This window comes from Heterodontus francisci, chromosome 35, assembly GCF_036365525.1.
Source record: "Heterodontus francisci isolate sHetFra1 chromosome 35, sHetFra1.hap1, whole genome shotgun sequence".
Taxonomy (NCBI): Eukaryota; Metazoa; Chordata; class Chondrichthyes; order Heterodontiformes; family Heterodontidae; genus Heterodontus; species Heterodontus francisci.
Window position 1 is genome coordinate 22,729,066 of NC_090405.1, and position 17,541 is coordinate 22,746,606.

The 17,541-nt window shown below is 48.8% G+C and overlaps 1 non-coding gene across 1 annotated transcript; it reads right to left on the reverse strand.

Moving 5' to 3' along the window:
• Nucleotides 1-4,382: 4,382 nt before the first annotated feature.
• Nucleotides 4,383-4,465, reverse strand: trnal-uaa (transfer RNA leucine (anticodon UAA)). Its single transcript has one exon. It is a non-coding gene; the product is annotated as a tRNA-Leu (tRNA).
• Between the last annotated feature and the right edge of the window lie 13,076 nt (nucleotides 4,466-17,541).

Below are 17,541 nucleotides of genomic sequence, written 5' to 3' on the forward strand. Positions count from 1 at the left end.
CGCCTACAGGATATTATTAATGCGAAGGAAATTATTCATTCTTTGTGGAAAGTATTTGTGAGATTGTGGAAATGTCTGGAAGAGGAAAGACCAGCGGGAAAGCTCGGTCCAAGGCCAAGTCTCGCTCCTCCCGGGCTGGACTGCAGTTCCCGGTGGGCCGTGTTCACAGGCACCTGAGAAAGGGCAACTATGCTGAGCGTGTGGGTGCCGGAGCCCCGGTCTGTCTGGCTACTGTGCTCGAGTATCTGACCGCTGAAATCCTCGAGCTAGCCGGTAACGCGGCCCGGGACAACAAGAAGAGCCGCATCATCCCCAGACACCTGCAGCTGGCTGTCCGCAACGACGAGGAGCTCAACAAGTTGCTGGGAGGAGTGATCATCGCACAGGGCGGGGTGCTGCCTAATATCCAGGCCGTGCTGCTGCCCAAGAAAACCAGCGTTCAGAGCTCCCAGAAAAAGTAAAGCGGCCAAAATGTCATCTAATAACCCAAAGGCTCTTTTCAGAGCCACCCACAGTCTCTGTGAAAGGGCTGGTTACTGTCAGGAGGGAGTCAGAGATGGAGTTATTGGAACAGTGGATTGACCTGTTTCACATCTGTCCAGGTGTGTTTTCAGTGGGGAAGAGACGGCCGCCCACCTCCTCCTGGAATGTGCCTTTGCAAAGCAGGTGTGGAAAGAGATGCAGTGGGTTTTGTCAAGGTTCATCCCAAGCAGCTCTGTAACACAGGAGTCTGTGCTCTACGGGCTGTTCCCAGGGACGCACACCGAGACAAACATCAACTGCTGCTGGAGGACTATCAATTCGGTGAAAGACGCCCTTTGGTCTGCCCGAAACTTGCTGGTCTTCCAGCGCAAAGAGTTGTCCACCACCGAATGTTGCAGACTGGCACATTCCAAGGTCCAGGACTACGTGCTGAGGGACGCACTAAAGCTTGGGGCAGCCGCAGCAAAGGCTCAATGGGGAAAGACCACAGTGTAAGGTTCCCCCACCAAGCTGGACTGAGGGGCTGGATCAATGGGAAACCCCTCGAACTGTATCGTTAATATTCTCAATTGCTGTAAATGTAAAACTGTAATTGACATGACAATTGTGAAACGGAAGGGCTGGGAAGAAACTCATGAGAGTATTGAAGGAAACTGATCTCCCTTGCAATGTTTGTATTTTTTGGTGCTGTTTGGAAACTGTTTGGCAATGTAATTTTTACAGATTTTTATGAATAAAGTATATTTTGGAAATAAAAAAAAAGTTTTCAGTTCCCTCTCTGGATTTCGCTCTGTTTCTCTGCTCACACATCTCCCCCTCCAGTTAAGTGAAGAACTGAACTACAGGGTGTCAGAATCAACAATTTAATAAATCCCGCTGCCTTCGATTTGATAAATCCCGAGATTATCCCGGTACATTAACGGGAACTGGTTCGGAGCTGATGAATTAATTTAATAATGGAAGTGTCCGGGTTAATTCTCTGTTTTTCATTTGGACAGTTTGAATTGTGTTTTTTTTTCTCTCTGGTGATCTGAGCGCCGCTTCTCAATGAGAATCTGCTCCCGGAACAGAGTAAATGCAGGAAGGAAGAGGCCATTCTCGGGCTGTGTGTTTCTCTCCTAACCTGATCTGTTTAGACCGCACTGTTCCCAGAGGACGGAATCAGTGAGAGTTGTGCACACACAGGAGCTGAGTCCATTGCAGCGCTTTAATATGTGCCTTCCCCCCGGCCCTCCCTATTCTCCGGACACAGAGCTGTCTGTTTCCCCCGGCGGCAGGATAGAGTCGGGGATTCTCTCCCCGCAGTGTCAGGGTCTGCAGCCCCGGGGAACTGGCGGTTTCAGTCAGAGTGACCGAGCTGCCTTACATATCCTGTGTACTGATCTCCAATGGATTCAAATATTAGTGAACTCATTGGGTAATGTTTGTAAATAACCCTCATGTGAACGGACCCGGCTCCATTAATGCCTTCCAAATAAAACTGGGATCCATTTCTTTTCCCCAATGCCAGCTAACGGATCCCAGGAGCGGGGTTGAGATTGTGCTGAGCAGCAATGAGTCTCCGGTAATGCTGCTTTCTAAATTCCAGATTAGCTCTCAGTCCTACAGGCCTTTCGGGAAAGTGATGTGACAAAACAGAAACCATGTGACCGCCCCTCCAATCTAATGGGTTTGATGATGAACAGAGATGGCAGCTCTTTCCTTTGCTGATTTGGTGGCTCTGAAAAGAGCCCTTGTTACACTTGTTACTGAAGCTGGGTTTTAGGTGCATTCCCCGCGGATGCGGCGGGCCAGCTGGATGTCTTTGGCCATGATGGACCGGGATCATTCTGGTGAATCTGCTCATTTTCCGGCAGAAGCATCAGTCGCTGTTTGAACTGTTTAAAGTCAGGGGTGTATTAGCAGCCAGAAAGTGAAGGGCAGTTCATTGCTCCCTGCAGCATTATCCGCCTCTTTCAGGAGAAAGGATCAGAAACCGCTCGTTTCTGTCAGTCCCCGAGAAGCCTGTGAGAAGCGGTTAGTCGCTAATTTGTTCCTTTTACAGAGAGGAAGCTGATATTTGTCCCGTTTTAAATTGCTGAACTGGACCTTCCTCCCGCCGCTTACAGTTGACAGATTTAAAAATGAAAACGATTCCTAAAATCGCGTCAGGATTTTGTGACGGTAAATACAGTAATACAGAACATAAAATGAGAGGTTTTAAAATTGTTGCCTGAAAATTGAAATTTTCCATCACTTCAATTCCTTCCTGCTCTGGAATTGCCGGGCTTTTTCCAATTGGAAAATTTCAGCCAATGAGAACTTCTATTTAATTTATGTGACACTCCGATTGGTTAAGAATTGGATTGAGAAGCGGGTGAGCAATCAGAGACAGAGTCAAACTGTTGGAATTTCAGGCCCCCAGGAACTGAGCTGAAACTGTTCAGATTGACAAACCCTGGCAGTAGCTTCACACATTGGACACTTCACACTGAGTCATTCAAGGGCTGGTGTGAGAGAAGCTTCAGATCCTGTCATTACTCTCTGACTCATTATTCATCTCGAACCAAACAATTAGTAAATGTGAAGCAGTGAAGAGACTTTTCACTCTCACTGCAGAATGTGTCATCTGGGGAAATAAGGAACTATTATATTTGGAGATTCCAGGTACATTCCTCCCTGAACAAATCCATTCCTAACATTCCCGATCACAGCCTATCCCAGCTCCTGTTGTCACCCGACTCCAGCTGAATTGGAGAAACTCATGTGTTGGGGTTTGAGTTGTGAGGTGGGGTTTCTCCGCCAGTGTTACTGTCTTACAGACTCTCCCCCTGAATTTGTGAACTGAGACTGCACCGAACACATCCCCAGTTAGAGTGAGGGCCGGATATCCCTCTGTTTTATTACAGAGAGTGGGGAAAAGGCTGGGTGGAGGGGAGTCACCAGGGATCCTGGATTTACTCCAAATCATTTCCATGTGGAATCTGCAGGCGGGGCCGGGACAGGGATCATTTGATCAGGGGATCAGCTCTTTCCTGAGAGATGTGGGTGGCTCTGAGAAGAGCCTTTGTGTTCAGATGTTTACAAGTTTCCCGCGCTTTCACTTCTTTCCAGACCCTGCTTTCTGAGACTTCGCTGCTTTCGGCTTGACCTTGCTCTTCCATGTCTGCACTTTCTTCAGCGCCTTTCCGCCCGCCGCACTCTTGCCTTTTTTGACCTTCTTCGCAGGAGACTTTTTCTGAAGCACTGCTTTCTTCACCGCCTTATTTAGCGTTGCCGCCGCCTTGCTGCTCGTTTTCTTGGCTGTTACTTTCTTTGTTGTCACTTTCTTGTCTGCTGGTTTCTTCACTAAAGATTTCTTGTCTGCTGGTTTCTTCACTGAAGATTTCTTGTCTGCTGGTTTCTTCACTAAAGATTTCTTGTCTGCTGGTTTCTTCACCTTCTTTCCCACTTTTCCCTGGGTTTTCCTTCTTGCTGAGTTTGAAGGAGCCGGAGGCTCCCTGTCCCTTGCTCTGCACCAGGGAGCCTTTGTTCACATTCCTCTTGATACTTCGCTTGATCTGGGTCTTGAGCTTCTCCTGAGTGGTGGCAGACCTGCAAGGAATCAACTACCAGCTAGCGTATAAAGCAAGACCAAGGCTCAGGGCCTTCAGTTACCTGGAGGGGAGTCGGAGAGGCAGCGGATCCTGTGAGGAACCACAATCCAGGAAGGATGAGAAGGTCATTGTCAGGGTACAGAGGAGATTAAGTTAAAGATTTACCAGTTTATAAGCAAGCGCAGAGCCAAGGAACGGTGCTGGGGCAGATCAAATAATAGGAAGTTGTGATCAGTTGGAAGGCAAGAGTGATTAAATGACAGAAGAGATGATGGTGCAAGGCAAAAGTCAGGGAAAGAATAAGTAACATTTTGTAAGCACAGATACCAGGAGTGGGGTTTGAACCCACACAGACACATGTCTATTGGACCTTAAGTCCAACGCCTTAACCACTCAGCCATCCTGGTACATTAACCCACCACTGAAAATGAAATTTAATGTGATCCGGGTGCCATCTGGCCTTTTCCAATATAAAGTTATGACTCCTCTCCCATGCTGAATTGGACCCTTCATTATTTATGAACCTCAATCGGATCACCCCTCAGTCTAGGTTTCTCTAAGGTGTAGGGTCCCAACTCTTTTAGTCTAACTTGATAACCAAGATGTCTTATACTGGGAATTCGTCGAATGTCTCTCCTCTGTACCCTTTCCAAAGCCTCAATATCACCCATCATGTGAGGAGACCAAGACTGGATACAATATTCCAAGTGAGTCCTGACCAAGGTTTCATAAAAGGACAAATTCGGGACATCTCAGATACTGAAGGAGTCCGTGTCCAGAAGCAGCAAGACCTGGACAACATTCAGACTTGGGCTGCTAAGTGGCAAGTAACATTCACACCACATAAGTACCAGGCAATGACCATCTCCAACAAGAGAGAATGTAACCATCTCCCCTTGACGTTCAACAGCATTACCATCGCTGAATCCCCCCACCATCAACATCCTGGGGGTTACCATTGACAAAAGCTTAACTGGACCATTCATATACATACTCTGGCTACAAGAGTAAATCAGATAGTGGGAATTCTGTGATGAGTAACTCAGCTCAAGGCACGTGGTGAAATGCTCATTAGGAGAGCTGGAGAAATGGACTGGTCAGGTGGGCAGAAAAGTGGCAAATGGAACTCAACTTGGAGAAGTGTGAGGTGATGCCTTTGGTGAGGTCAAACACAGCAAAGGAATACACAATTAATGGGTGAATGCTGAGAGGTGTAGAGGAAGTGAGGGACCTTGAAGTGAATGTCCACAAATCCCTGAAAGTAGCAGGATAGGTTGATAAGTTGGTTGAGAAGGCTTATGGAATCCTTTCCTTTATTAGCCGATGTATAGAATATCAGAGCAGGGAGGTTATGCTGGAACTGTATATATCATTAGTTAGGCCACAACTTGAGTTCTGTGTGCAGTTCTGGTCACCTCATTCCAGAAAGGATGTAATTGCACCAGAGAGGTTACAGAGGAGATTTACGAGGATGTTGCCAGGACTGGGAAAATGCAGCTATGAGGAAAGATTGGATAGACTGGGGTTGTTCTCCTTGGAATAGAAGAGGCTGAGGGGAGATTTGATTGAAATGTACAAAATTGTGAGGGGTCTGGATAGAATGGATGGGAAGGGTCTATTTACCTTAGTAGGGAGGTCAGTGACTAGAGGGCATAGATTTAAAGTGATGTGTTGAACAATTAGAGGGGAGATGAGGAAAGGTTTTTTCACCCAGAGGGCTGTGGGAGTCTGGAACTCACTGCCTGTAAGGGTAGCTGAGGCAGAAACCCTCAACTCATTTCAAAGGAGTCTGGATGTGCACCTCAAGTACCTGAACCTGCAGGGCTACGGTCCAAATGCTGGTCAATGGGATTCAGCTGGGTGGCTCGTTTTTTGACCTGCCTGTGCTGTAAACTTTCTATGTTCTATGATTCTATGCAGACACAATGGGCCGAATGGCCTCCTTCTGCACTGTAATAATTTTGTGATTTTTGACTCTCCAGAACTTGTCAACCATCTACAAGGCACAAACCAGGATGAGTGCAGCACCAACAATACTCTAGAAACTCGACACTGTTCAGGACAAAGCAGCCGCCTTGATTGTCACCCCATTCACCACCTTAAACATTCACTCCCTTCACCACTGACGCACAGTGGCAGTAGTGTGTACCATCTACCAGATGCACTGCTGCAACTCACCAAGGCTCCGCAGACAGCACCTTCCAAACCGAAGACCTCCACCACCTTGAAGGACAAGGGCTGCAGATGCATGGAAACACCACCATGTGCAAGCTCCCCTCCAAGTCACACACCATCTGATCTGCAAATATATCGCTGTTCATTCACTGATGTTGGGTCAAAATCCTGGATCTCCCTTCCTAACAGCACTGTGGGTGTACCTACACCACAAGGAGTGCAGCAATTCAAGAAGGGAGCTCACCGCCACCTTGTCAATGACAATTAGGGATGGGTAACAAATTCTGGCCTTGCCAGTGTCGCTCACATCCCATGAAAGAATATGCCTCATTTTATACTCAATTGTCCTCTGAATGCAGCCCAACCCTCTATTTGCTCCAACTATCACTTCACAGCATTGCTGCTGTAACTTTAGAGATCTGTGCACTAGAACATCCAGATCTCTGCTCAAAATTATTTTCTTTTTTCCACCTACTTTAATGTTTTTCCCTGAAGGGTGTATGAATGTTGAGCATTCGCCCTGTCCACATGAATAACACTGCACTTACCCAAATTAAACATCATTTGCCAGTCATGAACCCAATCTCCAAACACATTAAGATCAGCCTGAAACAGTCGAGTATCGTCTACAGTCTGAACACTCGCACAGATCTTCAAATCATCTGTAAATTTACAGATGGTGCGCCCTGCACCTACATCCAGATCATTAATAAAAATAGTAAAGAGCAACAGACCCAACACCGATCCCTGTGGGACACCACTGGTAACTGGTCTCCAAACAGATCCAGATCCATCTGGAACTACTTTCTGCCTACATCTGCCAGTCAGTTCCCAATCCAGATCAATATATTACCACTGATACCAGGGACTTTAATCTTATAGAGAAGCGTCTTGTGTGGAACCTTATCAAAATCTTTTGGCTGAGATCTGCTAATTGAACACAGGCCGGGGATGAGGCCTAGGCCTGTCCTGCTTTGTGTGTGGGTCTCAGGACCACACAAGGTGAGATCAGCTCACTGAGCACAGGCCCATCCTGCTCTATATGGTGCTCAGTACCTCACCAAATGAGAATAACTAACACACCACAGGCCATGGAGCCTCGGCCCATCCTTCCCCGATTGCGGTTCAGTGCCAACCAGGTCAGATCAGCTAATTCAGCACAGGCTGGAGATGGAAGCTGGACCTTTCCTGCTCTTGGGACTCCGTACCATACCAGGTGCGATGAAGTAAAATACCACAGGCCGGGGATGGAGCCTGAGATTTCCCTGTTCTGTGTGGGGCTCTGTACAACAACGTGTGAGAAGAACTATCATCCCTCAGGCTGAGGAAGGAGCCTGGGCCCATTCTGTTCTGTGTGGCTCCTACCACACTGAGTGGGATCAGTTAACTCAACACAGGCCATGAATACAACCAGGCCCTTTCCTGCTCCATGTGGCTCAGTATCACACCAGGTGGCATCAGCTAACACAGCACAGGCTGGGGCTGGAGCCTGGGCCCGTCCTGCTCTGTGGGCTCAGTAACAACCCGTAAGATGAACTTTTTTCAAAAGACTTCAGTGTATTTATCTCTGTCCAACACTGTGAGGCAGCTTTCTGTGTTTATAAAGAGTGTAATTTATTGACTGGTCTCTTGGATCAAACAGGGTAACAGACAGAGGTCTGTGTGCAGAGGGTTTGGGGGTGAGCTCTGATTCCTAACCCCTTCTGGACTGTGAGGAATAAAGAATGAATGAGAGAGAGAGAATGTGGGAGAAGGGATGATGGAAGAATTTGTCCGTGAACCTGATTAAAAGAGTCTCAAACGCAAGATAATATGAAGATATCAAGAGCAGAACATTAACATAATCTGAGTTCCGCGATCTGGTCGGGTCCCATTCCCCTGAAGTGAGGAATGAACGGGTGGGGAAATTCCACCTGGAGTTATATTTGTCTCCAATGAAGATGAGAGTTCACAGTGAGGATGGAATAGCTCAGTTGGGAGAACACTAGATTGAAGAACCAGGATACAATCCCTGGTTTCATCAGTTTTAATTTGGTGTCTCCATCAGTTTAAGTAGAGAGAATCAGAGGGGAGATTTTCCACTCTTGACCCCATGGGCTGAATTTTAAACTAACGGTGCGGCTCTCGGCAGAGACACCGTGAGTGGGTGCCGTCACCACACGAGTGAAATGTGGCCGGCCGACCCCGATCACGGAGCAGCCGACCAATTAATGAAGGGGAGGCGTGGGGCCCATGTCAACAAGGACCAGAGGTAGGGAACGAGGCACCGATGGCACCGACATCTGTCACAACGGCAGGTGCTGGCACCATATTGAAAGGACTGCCAGACCTGCATTCACTGCTGCCTGGTTTAAAGGAGTGTCTTCCTGAGAGCCCTCTACTGCCCCAGGACCTGTTCTGCTGCCTCTGCTGTCCCAGGATCCGTTCTGCTGCCTCTGCTGTCCCAGGACCCGTTCTGCTGCCCCAAGACCCGTTCTGCTGCCTCTGATGCCCCAGGTCCCGTTCTGCTGCCTCTGCTGCTCCAGGACCCGTTCTGCTGCATCTGCTGCCCCAGGACCCGTTCTGCTGCCCCAAGACCCGATCTGCTACCTCTGATGCCCCAGGACCCGTTCTGCTGCTTCAGGACCCGTTCTGCTGCCTCTGCTGCTCCAGGACCCGTTCTGCTGCCCCAGGACCCGTTCTGCTGCCTCTGCTGCCCCAGAACCTGTTCTGTTGCCTCTGCTGCCCCAGGACCAGTTCTGCTGCATCTGCTGCCCCAGGACCTGTTCTGCTGCCTCTGCTGCCCCAGGACCAGTTCTGCTGCATCTGCTGCCCCAGGACCTGTTCTGCTGCCTCTGCTGCCCAGGACCCGTTCTGCTGTCACTGATGCCCCAGGACCCGTTCTGCTGTCTCTGCTGCCTGATAGGTAAGGAGCTGAATGCGAGCCTGCAGTGACCATGGTCCAATGGTTTGGCGATGCCTTCCTGCAGGTTCGCCTCCAGGTGACAACAGATAGGTGGAAGATCCTCTTCCCCAGGGATGGGAGGTGGAGACCTGTCCACCTGACCAAGCATAGCTGCTTTGAGATAGTAGGTGAAGTCAGCAGCCGTGGGGTCAACTCCAAGACATGGATCCAGTGCACGAAGTGGGTCAATGACCGGATCCAGGCTGCTCAGGCACAAACTCAAAACACTTTGGACCCTTTGGACATTGCGCATGGCAGAGTGAGAGGGAGAGTTTGGTGGAAAGGGAGTGACCACCCAGTCATGTGTATTGGGGAAGGGCAGCAGGACACGCTGCCTGAGGCTTGGCTGCATCTCGGTGGGAGGTGCACATCAGTCATTGTATAAACTCACACAGTCCCTCGAGAGGGGCCACATGCAGGAGGAATATGTGTGTCCACATCATGGACTGCTGGATTATCACCATCAGAGATGTTGGGCTTGTCCCCGCTGGGAGACGAACTTTGTTGATCATAGTGGCTGCAATAGAAGACAGCCCACAATCGGAAAGAGCATGTCAAGACTGGCAGTGGATGCCTTATCTCCATGTCCTCATCCCGATGGAGGAGGAGGCCATGGAACAGGCCGGGCAGCAAAGCAGCTGCTCCATAGCTGCTGGAGAGACAGGGACACCTACCGAAGAGAGTGAGTGAACATCTCCTGGGGCACAAGGGTGCATCCGCTGCAAAGGAGCCACACTGCTCATCTGTTCACCACTGCATCAATGGAGCTGCACAGTAGGGGTGGTTGGAATGTCACGATGGGCAGACCCTAACCCTTCAATGTCCCTGTTTTCACATGCAGGCTAGGATGAACGACAAGAGCGAAGAGCTGGAGAGACTGGGGGACAGCCAGACACCTCTGAGGAGGAGGAGGGAGCCTCAGAGGGTGCACCGTCACATCATTCCCCTGCACCCTCCACCAGCACAGAAACCCTCACTCGGTGGGTATCCACTCGCTGTTAGATTTGGGCACACAAGCTGGTGAGCACGTCACAGACAGGCCCGGGCAGCTGACGGAGGCTGTGACAGCCGAGGCCACTGGCAGTTGGAAGTCTGTGGGAGGCCAGGCCCATGCTGAGTCCCAGGCTGATGACGTGCCTCTGGTGTCACCAGCAACACGGGAAATGCTGCAGCTGCAGCACGAGGTCAGGCAACATCTGGCAGAGTTGCCGGAGGTTATGTGTACCCAAGTTCGGATGACATGCTGCATGCTGCACTGTCTCTGATGGGGGTGTGTCTGGCTTCCTTCCTTGAGAGATTGGTGACTCTGATGGAGAGCCAGATCCAGCCGACCAATCAGTGGCTGCCGGAGATGTGTGCAGACCTGCACTCCATCGCTTTGTCCATGAGCTCCATCCAGCGGTGACAAGGCGAGAGGGGGGACGAGGCACCTGAACTCTTCACCAGGTCCACGTCCCTCTCAGGTCAGCAGCGAGGTACAAGTGTGTCTGATAAGGGGGAGGAGCAGCTGGCTGCTACATCTGGGGTCTCCTCTCAGGGTGCTCCTGGTGTGGACAGTAGCTCCAAAGCCCCTCTGCCAGTGACACAAGTGATGCCAGTGCCTGCCTCCGTCACCCTCGATGACAGAGGGGGGGTCCCTGTACCTGTGCAGGAGGCCCTCAGTGTGCCGGGGCCCTCCAGGCCTCAGGCAGCAAGAGGACGGCCACCAATGTCATCCCAAGCCATGGGGCAGCAAGGTCAGCAGCCTGTCTCCACCTCAGCTGACAGAGCAGGGGGTGCACCACGTAGGAGCATGCGGAAAAGATTTCAGAAGAGCACCTAGATTCATTTGGGTTCATGGTGAATGTGCATTCCAGATGGATAGGGTTGCATTTGATGTCACACGGAAGAAAGAAATGATGTTCTCTCACTATGTCTCCTTCCTATTGTTGATGCCCTTTGGGACTTCATTTAAACCCTTCCTCCCAAGGGGCTGGAAGTGAGGGACCAAGCCCTGAGTTCACAAAGCTTCGGTCTTGTCACTGTGCGATGTGTACCTGGACGCTGCAGTGCAGAAGGAAGCAGGCGACAACAGGGCTGCTTAAGGCTAAGACTTTATTGCTGTGGTTCCAGAGGGTGGTAAGGCTCAAAGGAAACTTGAATGTATAAGGGTGTCTCATGTCTCCCTTGTGTGTATCTCATTGCCCCTTTCCTGCTGTGCCTGAGGTTCTTCATCAGGCACTGCTTGGGCAGCATCCTCCTCCACATCCTCATCATCAGAGGAGACATCACACTCCACGATATCCTTACTTGTCAACACCTCACCCCTCTGTGATGCCAGATTGTGCTGTGCACAGCAAACCACCACGATATGTGAGACCCTCGCCGGGACATACTGAAGGGCTCCACTGGATCGATCTAGGCACCTGAATCTCATCTTCAGGAGACCAATGGCCTCCTTGATGGTCGCTCGGGTTGACCCGCAGCAGGTGTTGTACCTCTCCTCTGCATCCGTGCGTGGGTTCCTCACAGACGTCAGTAGTCATGTCCTCAGTGGGTAGCCCTTGTCTCCAAGGATCCATCTCTGAAAGCGGATGGGGCCGCGGAAAGGTTCTGGCACCTGGGAGTGCCTTGGTATGCAGGCATTGTGGCTGCTTCCCGGGATTTGAGCACACACCTATGGGATCCATTTGCAGTGGTTGCAGACCAATTGCACACTGAGCAAGTGGAAGCCCTTCCTGTTGAAGGCTGCTGGCTGGTCTGCAGGAGCCTTGATGGTCACATGGGGTGACACCCTACACCTGGGGGAATCCAGTGATGGCCCCGAATCCTATAGTCCTCTCAGCTTGACTGTTTGGATCGATGTGCACATAGTCACCGGCCCTCCTGAACAGGACATTGGTGACCTCCTTGATGCACTGATTCACCACAGACTGTGAGATTCCACACATATCTCCAGTGGATCCCTGCAATGATCTGCTGGTGCAGAAGTTCAGTGGCACAGTGACCTTCAGTGACACTGGTATCAGGTGCCCACCAAGTCCCATGGGGCACAGCTGCATCATGGCAGAGAGATCAGTGACGACCTCCGTGCAGAGGCGCAGTCTGTGGAGACACTGTCACTCGGACATCTGCAGGTAGTTGAACCTCAGCTGACGTGTTCCTCTGCCTCCTTCTCCAGCCTCCTGTTCGAGGCTGGCCTTCCTGTGGGCCCCCAAGCTGCTGTGGTGCCCCTGCTGGTGCCTGCGCCTCCCTCCCTTCCTCTCTACTCCTCCTCCTCCTCAATGTGAGCCTTGAATGAGGCCCATGACAGGTTGCCCCTCCCTGAGTGCAAGGCCTTCACAGTAAACAACACCCAGCCACATTTACCTCACTTGTCACCCTCAATGAGGTGGCACTGCCCCAATGGTACCCTGGTGTGGCTCCCCCTGCAGAGCTGGCACATTGGCCCCCACTCCTGACAGTGTTTCCCGATGCCCTTTCCCCCTCCACCCTTACTGCCAAGTTACGCTGCCTCACCCGATAGCTTCCCAGTGAAGCCAACACACAGCTCCCACCTCCCAGTCACCTCCTTTAACCAGGTGAGGCTCTGAAGCCCCGTGGTTCCCGTGTGCTATTAGTTCAATTGGATCCAGTGAATAAAATTGCTGACAATTGGACTCAGAAGTACTTTAAATGCCTTCTTGCCGTGTGGATGTGCGAAGTCTGCCCTCCATGTCAGCCGCCGACAGAAAAATCCGGTCCGACGTCTTCCATCCCTATTTTATACACCCCCCCTCCCCCTCCCCAGCCTCCATTCCCGTCTCCAACGGTCCCTTAAAATTCTGGCCCATGTCTCTAAGACTAATGGGAGTGAAACTACATCTGCTCCTTAGACTGAACAGGGAGAGCTGCTCTCTCTGTGTTTAAAGTGAATGAATCTGCTCTTTACCTTGTCTTACTGGAACGTTCACTGTCTGGAAATGTCTGTTTGAAAATGTTTTCCTGTTATATTAATGGAGCAGAGGAGCAGATGTGAGGTACTGTTCAACAGAGAGGTTTGGAAGTGGGTGAAGGGGTGGAGTGATGGTGTGAGTGAGAGGTGCAGTGAGTTGGCCATTCTCAATAGAGTGTCAGGAATGAAGGTCAGAGGAACAGACCAGGCAGGAAACACAGAAAGAGCGAGGAGAAGCTGGTGTGAAAAACAGAGATTAAACAACAGGCTTGTTCAGTTGGTTTGGGTCTGGTGTTCAGAATACCCGGAATCTGGGTTCACTTCCCTTCCAACTCAGCGAATTGTATCAACATTATGTTCATAAAACCATAGAATGATACCCAAAGAAGGAGACCATATTGTCCATTGTGTCAGTGCTGTCTCTTTGGTTATGTTATCCAATTAGAACTGCTGCTCAGCTTTTTCCTGTAATCTGTACATTTTTCCTTCCAGTATTTATCCCAATTGCTTTTCAAAGTTACGACTGAATCTGCTTTCAAGTCCTGATCAGACAGTGCATTCCAGATCACAACACATCACTGTATAAAAAATCATTCCTCATTTCGCCTCTGGTTCTTTTCTCAATTAACTGATAAATACATCCTCTGGTTACTGACCCTTTTGCCACTGGAAACAATTTCTCCTTATTTAACTTATTGAAAACCTTCTTGATGATGTCACATACCAGACTGCCAGTAAAACTGAAGCCCATGTAATAAAAGGGACAATGACAGCATGCATATGAAGTTAGCAGACTGATAGGAACATAGAAGCAGGAGTAGGCCATTCAGCCCATCGAGACCACCCCGCCATTCAATATGATGATGACTGATCATCCACTTCAATGCCTTTTTCCCACACTATCTCCATATCCCTTATGTCATTTGTATTTAGAAATCTGTCAATCTCTGCTTTAAACATACTCAATGACTGAGCTTCCACAGCTCTCTGGTGTAGAGAATTCCAAAGATTCACAACCCTCTGAGTAAAGAAATTTCTCCTGGTCTCTGTCCTAAGTGGCTTTCCCCTTATGTTGAAATTGTGTCCCCTGGTTCTAGATTCCTCAACCGGAGGAAAAACTTCATCTACCCTGTCTATCCCTTTAAATATTTTGTAAGTTTCAATGAGATCACCTCTCATTCTTTGAAACTCTAGAGAATACAGTCCCAGTTTCCCCAATCTCTCTTCATAGGACAGTCCTGCCATCCCGGGAACAAGTCTGGTGAACCTTCAATGCACTCCCTCGATGGCAATGATATCCTTCCTAAGGTAAGGGGACCAAAACTGCACACAGTATTCCAAAGTGCAGTCCAACCAAGGTTATATACAATTGAAGCAAGATTTCACTACTCCTGTACTCAAATCGTCTTGTGATAGAGGCTAACATATCATTCGTCTTCTGAATTGCTTGCTGCACCTGCATGTTAGCTTTCAGTCACTTATTGACAAGGACACCCAGGCCCCTTTGTACATCTACACTTTCTAATCTCTTACCATTTAAGAAATAATCTGCACATCTGTTTCTCCTACCAAAGTGGATAACCTCACATTTTTACACATTATATTCCATGTGCCACTTTCTTGTCCACTCACTAAGTCTGTCCAAATCCCCTTGAAGCTGCTTTGCATCTTTCTCACAACACACATTCCCACCTCGTTTTGTGTCATCTGCGAACTTGGAAATACGACATTTGGTTCCCACCTCCGAATCATTGATATATATTGTGAACAGCTGGGTCACAGTGTGGTGGTGAACAGTTGTATTTCTGTCTGGAGGAAGGTTTACAGTGGGTTCCCCATGGTTCCTCATAACTTCAGTTATGTGCAGAGACTGGAAAAGCTGGGGTTGTTCTCCTTGGAGCAGAGCAAGTTCAGAACAACTTTGACAGAGTTAGAATCAAGGAATCAAATGGTTACAGTACAGAAGGAGACCATTCAGTCCATCATGTCCATGACAGCTCTTTGCAAGAGCAAATCAGCTAATTCCACTCCTCTGCCCTTTCATTGTAACCCTGCAAATTTTCTCTATTCAGGTGTTTATCCAATTCCCTTTTGAAAGCCACGATTGAATCTGCCTCCAGCACACTCTCAGGCAGTGTATTCCAGATCCGAACCACTCACTCTGTCCCACACCCCTGGTACCATTGCAGAAAATCTCTTCTGTTCATTTCATCCCTCATAAATAATTGAAATGAAATGTTTATTAGGAAATGCACAATATAAAAAAGAGAGAGAAATAAATGCTGAGAAAAATAGAAGTCAATGTTTGGAAGGTAAAAAGAGCAAAAGATGTAACTTTTATTCTGGTTGAGTGAGAGGAATATATCACACTCTGGGGCTTTTTAAGAGGATTTACTGATAAACCTGGGATTTGAGAGGAAGCTGGTTCATGGTTTACAGAACAAATTCAGTCCCTGGGGTGGAGCCAACAGCTGCACCGTCCAATAACAGACAGGATGGGGACACTGTCTCAGGCCTGGTGAGCTCAGTCGATGAAGGCATGAAACTCTGAATCTCAAGTTTTTGAGTTTGAGCCCCACGGTGGGTGTCTTTTATTTCCGTTTTAGGCTGATTTTACAGCCATTCTCCAGCTCTGAATTCCTCGGCAGAGAGTTCAAGGAGTGTTTGAAATGAGATTCAACAGCAGTATGAGAAAGTCTCTCCTTGATTCAGGACTCTTACCTCTCTGCAGCATCTCGCTGCTGAAGATTGAACTTTATCTCATTTCATTCTCAGCTCATGGTCAGTGTGGATCACTGGGACTTCTGGCTGTCTCCCACTTCACAATCCATCAGTGCTGAGAAATCAATGGGGAATATTACTCACATGTTGTAATGTTTTATAAATACTTGAATGTATTTCACACTGTGTCTAACAGTGTGAATCTCCCCTGGTATATCAGCTCACCAACACTTCAACAGAACATTCACATAATGTGAGCTCTGAGATCTGTTCAGATCCCATTCCCAAGACCTGGAAAGTGGGATTGGGCTGGATCGCTCTTTTTCAGCTGGCACAGACACGATTGCTAAATGGTTTCAGTCTGTGCCATAAATTGTCTCCATTTTCTATGTTCTATGAAGTGAGGTGTGATTGGGAGGGGCAATTCCACCAGGGTTATATTTTCTACCAAAACAATGACACAAGGGATACTTCACTTTTTTATTCATTCATTCATGCGATGTGGGCATCGCTGGCTAGGCCAGCATTTATTGCCCATGAGAAGGTGGTGGTGAGCTGCCTTCTTGAACCATTGCAGTCCATGTGGGGTAGGTACACCCACAGTGCTGTGAGAAAGGGAGTTCCAGGATTTTGACCCAGCGACAGTGAAGGAACGGCGTTATAGTTCCAAGTCAGGATGGTGTGTGGCTTGGAGGGGAACTTGCATGTGGTGGTATCCCCTGTATTTGCTGCCCTTGCCCTTCTAGGTGCTAAAGGTCACTGGTTTGGAAGGTGCTGTCTAAGGAGTTGTGGTGCATTGCTGCAGTGGATTTTGTAGAGGTACACACTCTGCAACTGTGCGTCGATGGTGGAGGGAGTGAATGTTTGCAGATGGGGTGCCAATCAAGCGGTCTGCTTTGTCCTGGCGGTGTTGAGATTCTTGAGTTGGAATTGCACCCATCCAGGCAAGTGGAGAATATTCCATCACACTCTTGACTTGTGCCTTGTGGATGGTGGACAGGCTTTGGGGAGTCAGGAGTCATGGATGAGTGAGAGGAATATATCACACTTTGGGGCTTTTGTAAGAGGATTTATTAATAAACCTGGGATTTGAGAGGAAGCTGCTTCATGGTTTACAGAACAAATTCAGCCCCTGGGGTGGAGCCAACAGCTGCACTGTAATTACTCACCTCAGGATTCCAAGCCTCTGACCTGCTCTTGTAGTCACGTTATTTGTATGGTTACCCATGGTAACCTCCATGATGTTGATGGTGGGGGATTCAGTGATTGTAATGCTATTGAATGTCAAGGGGAGATGGTTAGATTCTCTCTTGTTGGAGATATTCATTGCCTGGCACTTGTGTGGTGCGAATGTTACTTGCCACTTATCATCCCAAGCCTGTGAGACTGAAATAGCTCAGTTGGGAGTGTGTTAGACTGAAGATCCCTGGTTCAATCTGGGGTTTTGGCAGTTCTCCTTTATTCTGCATCACCCTTTGGTTTTGACTCTTGAGCTGCACAATTTACACTGAAATTATTTACCCAACTCTGAAGGTTGGATTGGAATAGAGAGATATCAAGGATGGGAAATATTTACATTGTCTGCTGTAGCTTATTCTCTATCTCCCTGTGTCCTTTCCCCCAGTTTTTGACTCTCTCGGGGCCGGGTGAACATTTGATTTGCTGCATTTGTCCCAAACTGAAGCCTTTTCCACATCTCTCGGTGGTCAGACTTGCTCTGTCTGTTTTTG